Source organism: Balaenoptera physalus (assembly GCF_965194825.1).
Source record: "Balaenoptera physalus genome assembly, chromosome: 12".
In the NCBI taxonomy this organism is placed as follows: Eukaryota; Metazoa; Chordata; class Mammalia; order Artiodactyla; family Balaenopteridae; genus Balaenoptera; species Balaenoptera physalus.
In genome coordinates, this window is record NC_138897.1 from 5,400,297 (window position 1) to 5,406,295 (window position 5,999).

General features: G+C 37.0%; 1 protein-coding gene across 2 annotated transcripts in view; it reads left to right on the forward strand.

Annotated features, from left to right (window-relative positions):
* The window catches only part of LOC309639110 (uncharacterized protein), a 191,791-nt gene that overhangs the window by 125,568 nt on the left and 60,224 nt on the right, over nt 1-5,999 (forward strand). The window lies entirely within an intron of this gene.

Below are 5,999 nucleotides of genomic sequence, written 5' to 3' on the forward strand. Positions count from 1 at the left end.
TTCCTTACCCTGGTATCACTAAATGGGAGGAGGGCATTACTCAGCTTGAGAAAGAATGGTCTACTTTGCAAGTGGAATTTTTGCATCAGCTGATGGTCAAGTAGGAAACAGTGTGGCTTTAATATAATTTTTCTAATTAACAATTGGGAAGATATTTTATTTGATTAATAAATTAGAAGAATGGTGGAGGGAAAATGTCTGAGGGAGGAATTAAGAAGATACACATTGGTGTGTTTTGCCCTTTCTTCTAAGTGTTTTCCTTACGGGGTAGGTCATAAAAATTTTATTCCCTAGTTTTCCCAGAGTAAAGTTTCTCTCTCCTCTTAACCGTACGATAGCACTAATATCAGATTTAATTGACAACTTTCCAGGAAGAGACTTTTGGTGACAGGGTTTTGTTTCTTCTCATTGATATAAAGCATGGAAAATTTCGAATACAGTCCATAGACTTATGGCACATAGCATTCTGGTAGCACACATCTTAGAATATAAAGGGGAATACGAGTTAATGAACTCTTAAAACACTGGGTCTGGACAAAGAAGACAGACAGGATAGCAATTGGAGGTGTATCTCTAGCAGTTGTGAAAGCGTGTCTACAGGATGCTACAGGTCTGCTGGCCAGATGCTTCCGGTTCTCAGTATCCATTTGCCAGGCATCCCGCAACTATTTTTATTGCTGCATTTGGCAATTTCCTCCCATCTTCTGCAGCTCTTTCCTCCCTGATTTCCATGTCACTGGGCCCCCCTAGCCCTTTCTGACCCTTTCAGACGCTCCCTCTGTCCTTTTTGCCTTATCCTGGTCTTCCTTCCACCCTGTAGACGTTGGTGTTCTCTGTAGGTGACTCATTTTGGTCCTTTAGATTCTTTCATTCATTCACGAGTCGACTTTAGGGTGCCTTAAGCACCCCACGTCTGACTGGTGTAAAACGGAACTCACTCTGCTCTGTCCTTTCTCACTCAACCCAGACTTACTCCTTCTGGCGGAAGAGATTAATAGTGGCCCCTTCATCAAGCCGATCGTTGAAATTGAAAACACTGGCATCAACCTAGACGCTTCCTCCTCACTTGTCTCCCCTGAATTGATGATGACAAGTTGTGCTACATCTACATCCTGCATATTTCTGAGCACCATGCCCTCCTCTTCAACTTCATTGCTCTTGCCTAAGACCAGTTCTTCTCTTATTAGGCTCTTCCATCTGACACCCCTGCCGCTAATATATATTCATAATCATTGACATTTAAGTAATGTTTGTTAAATACAAATGGACTCATCCAGCCACTCTTTCTGAAATTTTTATCATATCCTGTTGTTTTTGAGTTAGATTCCAATGTTCTCAGTGTGAGCTCTATGGGGTCTTTATCATCTGTCCCTATCCAATAGTAATAGTTATCTACTACTGTATAAAATATTATAGCAAAGATCAGCAGATTAAAGCAACAGACCTGCTCCCAGTTTCTGTGGCAAGAATCTAGTCACAGCTCAGCTGGTGCCTCTGGCACCACAAAGTTGCAGTCAAGTTTCTACCAGCGTGGAGTCGTCTTAAAGAGCTCAGATCCTCCCTAGCAATTGAGCAGATACCAATAGTTTCTGCCACTTTGGTCTCGTTAAGACTACTCACAAAATGACAGCTTTTTCCCTGAAAATTAAGGCTCTAAGAAAGAATGAGAAAGGACAAGCAAGATGGAAGTCAGGCTATGTTTGGATCCCAATCTCAGGAACGACACACTGTCACTTTTGCCATACTCTACCTGTTAGAAAAGAGTCACTAGGTCTAACCACAATAAGGAGGAGGGGGTCAAAAAGGCATTCGCACCAGCAGGGTTATCTTAGAGGCTACCCACCACATTCACAGCCTGCCATAATCTCTGTTCACTCCCTCTATTCCCTGGCTTTTGTACATAGATATTTAAACATGCTCCATCGTTTTTCTTGAATCTGCTTTGGTACATACTGTTTCTTTTTTCTGAAACATGTTTCTTTCCCTAGACAGATTGAGCAACATACATTTACACTTCAAATTCAGTGCAAGATCCTCCATAAGATCTTCCCTGAACTCTCATTGTATGTCTACTGCTCCTTTGTGGTCCTCTATTACTGTATGTGTTATACTATACTGAATTTTTTAGTTTATAAATTTTCCATTAGACTGTGAGGTCCTCGAAAATATGGGCTCTGTTACATTCAGTGCTCCTTGAATAAATATCAATAAATTATAAAATAAACTGAATAGTTTAATGGACTACCCTAGCTACACTATCATTTTCGTGATTTTTTGTATCCAGTTTATGTTGTATCATTGTAATATAGTCAATTCTATGAAAATAAGACATACACAAGTGAAAAGATAAATTCAGTAAATTATGACTACCTTTTATGTCTTGTGTTGATTATTGGGCAAAAAATACAGTGTAAATTATGGTCTCTTCAAGGAGCTCAGCTTTATCATCTTTAGTTATGCCTGTTGGATGAGTCTCCGAATTTTTCAGCCTTATAACAACAATATTGATATCTACTTCAGAGAGCTGCTGTAAGCATTAATTTTAGTCCTCTTCTTAATATAATATTCTTCAGTGTTATCTTAGATAATCAATCATTGTACTGTGAAGTATCCTATAAATCTTCTTCAACCCATTTTATTATCTTCGGTTGAATGCAAAATTAAATGTGGTATGATTTTCAGCAATTAAAGGAGTGTAAAAATGATAATATTATTTTCCCTGACACAATAAACAGACTTATTTGTGTGGCATAGTAGTGGTAAAAAAATGTGATTAAAGATAACATGATTTAATATAATAAAATACTTAAAAATGTAATAAAATGTAATTTAACTTACTGCTTGGCTCAAAAATGACAAATATTTTCTTAGTAATTTCTATTTAAAATAATGATTTAAAAATTTTTAGACATTTCAGAGACATATAATTGAGTATACAATCATTTATTTAGTGGTTTTTTTATAGAACAGAATGTAAGTGATATCAGTGATCTTGACATTGAAAAAGTAAAGTTATAAAGAGGAAAATCTTGGGGTGGGCAGTGTTAGAAAGATGTAGTAAGTCATAGTATCTTTATTTGACACAGTGGGGAGACAAGAAATAACTAAAACTGAAAGTGACATGGAAGATTGTGCATCCAATTTAAAAGCAAACGTAGATCAGTGTAAAATAATAATAGTATCCACTGGGGGAAAAGAGTGAGGGAAGGTAGAAATCATTTGAATGAGCCAAATGCTCATCTTTCAATGACAGCCATCAGTAGATATTGTATAAAGCTGAAAAGCAAGTGACGTTGTAAAGAATATGTAAAGGCATGGCAGTTACTACCCAGAACCACCAAACATCCAAAACATTACACTTGGTGGCTCCTGCAGACAGAATTGAGGGTACTCAAGAGTAGAGCAAGTGGCCGTGTAGTCCATTCTCGATCTTTTAATTGTTTATAGTATGCTCTGATGAAATGAGTAAAAGATAGCACCCCTCACTATCCAAAATTGACTGTCTTCATTATAATATTTCTTTCTACTCACCTGGGGTATAAAGAAGTCAGCCCTTTTTCTTGGAAGACACAAAAACAGCGATTCTTCAAGATAAGCATTTGTATATTATGACATCAGTTAAGGAAAAAAATCTGAGTGGATTGAAATCGATAAGTTACTTAACCTTTTTGAGCTTGTTTGCATATGTAAATTGCAGTTAATATCGATTGCACAGGGTACTGTAAAGATTAATTGCGATAATTTAAATAAACTGCCCTTACATAATAACCATTCACAAAACATTACTTTTCTGATATTCTTGCTTCACTGATTGATCTTGAGAAGGTAAATTAGATCAGCTATGATGTGAGTGTGGTAAGGTTAGAAGACGTCAAGTCCATTGATAGCTGATAGTCATCAGCTATTTTATGATTAGGATGAGGCACACTGCTAATCCTTATTTAATAAAAAATTCCCTCAAAATTTAATAATAATTTTAACTAGGTCACCCTCACAGATATAATGTTCCTCTTTTTATTGTGCGTGTATATACATATACATATATATTTTTTTTTTTTTATGTTTTTTTTTTCCATTGACTAGCTTGAATTTTTTAGAGTAGCTGATGTAGATCAGAGTTTGGTGAATTCTCCTTACCACAAATCAAACTGCATCTTTATCACTTTCACTGACGTGACACTCTTTAAGGGTGTTGTTCGCATCTCTGTTAGGTGAATGAACAAAATGTTTTTCTGAATTTAGTAAAAATTAACTCCTTTGAGGCTATGAGCCTCTTTTTAGCATATTTGCCAGAAAGCATTTAATTTGGCTAATACATACTATATATTATTATATGGTACTCAACAAAATATACTTCTTTTGTGACTCTGTACATTTTTAACTACACAGCTTCATTCAGCCTTATCCCCACATTAAATTTCAGTTAGGATTTTATGTACTAATAAACAGGATCATTAGTATCTATTTTATCAGAGCATTGCCCAGAATACTTCCATGTAATGTAAGGAATCCAAATATATTCTTTATGTTAAAATGCATAATAAATATTCAATCCTTATTACTCAGTGTTAATTGTAGGGGTGAAAAGTAGTGTATGCCGTGGTTAGAGTTACTCAAATGAAGATATTACAGCACCTGTTAAATTTTATTATTTGTATTTCACACATACAAATGTTTCAGTGCTGAAGCAATTAAGTGGTAGAGCTGGGCTATCGTGTCTTTGTAGAAAGTTTTAGACATCCTAGTTGATCAAAACTGTATGAAAATAAAAACATACACATAATCACTAACAACAATGCAAAACTTAATTTGACTGAATTTTATGGACTCATTATTATACACCTATGTCATGTAATAAATGGTGCAAATACAAATGTTTTCACCCCATTTGTGACTTATCTTTTCCTTCTTTTAACAGTGTATTTAAAAGAGTAAAAGACTTTAAATTAAGTCAATGTAGTTGTATTTATCTCCAAATATATTCAGCTTTTCAAGTGTAGGCATGGATGAAGCAAATTTGGTTTTTACCAGATATGTGGTTTTGCCCCCGAGTAAGATGAGGGTAGGATAAGGCAGCAGGGTTGGTGGCATATACACTGTAATGATTACAGTGCTTGACCTTGAAATTGAAGGAGGCTAGAGAGGAGCAAAAGCATATAGATGGGGGTGAGGGATGATCCAGAGGCGGTAGGATAAGTGATTGTGGATTCTGGTTGGGATGCAGGGTTTTGGGAATCAGAGTGTTAGAAGGCATGAGCTGGAAAAATAGGAGGTTGTGGTTGGAAGGAGGGTATTTGAAATGATCGTTTTGATAGGGTGCTCAGTTTTTTTTTTTTAATGTTTTATTTATTTTTATTTTATTTATTTATTTTTGGCCGCGTTGGGTCTTTGTTGCTTCGCGCGGGCTTTCTCTAGTTGCGGCGAGCGGGGGCTACTCTTTGTTGCAGTGCGCGGGCTTCTCATTGCAGTGGCTTCTCTTGTTGTGGAGCACGGGCTCTAGGCGCGCGGGCTTCAGTAGTTGTGGCATGTAGGCTTTAGAACGCAGGCTCAGTAGTTGTGGCGCACGGGCTTAGTTGCTCCGTGGCATGTGGGATCTTCCCGGACCAAGGCTCGAACCAGTGTCCCCTGCACTGGCAGGCGGATTCTTAACCACTGCGCCACCAGGGAAGCCCGGGTGTTCAGTTTTTAACGATGACAAATTCCAGGGAATGACCCTGGAATCAGCGACTGAAGAAAAGAAGGTCAAATAAGTGAGGTGTCAGGACATGGGAGGCACCATGTATGCAGAAATTAAGTGACTTACTAACTTTGGGTTTATGGTCTCTTTTCCTGTTTTCCAGGAATTTTGGTGAGACTCAAGATTAATTTTTCCACTCTTGAGCTGGGTTGAAACATGCATAGATTGGTTAGAATTCACATTTCCCTGTATAACAATGTAAATTGCATTTGGTCCCATTGTCTGTTTACTAGGAAAACAACATAAAATCTTATTTTTACAG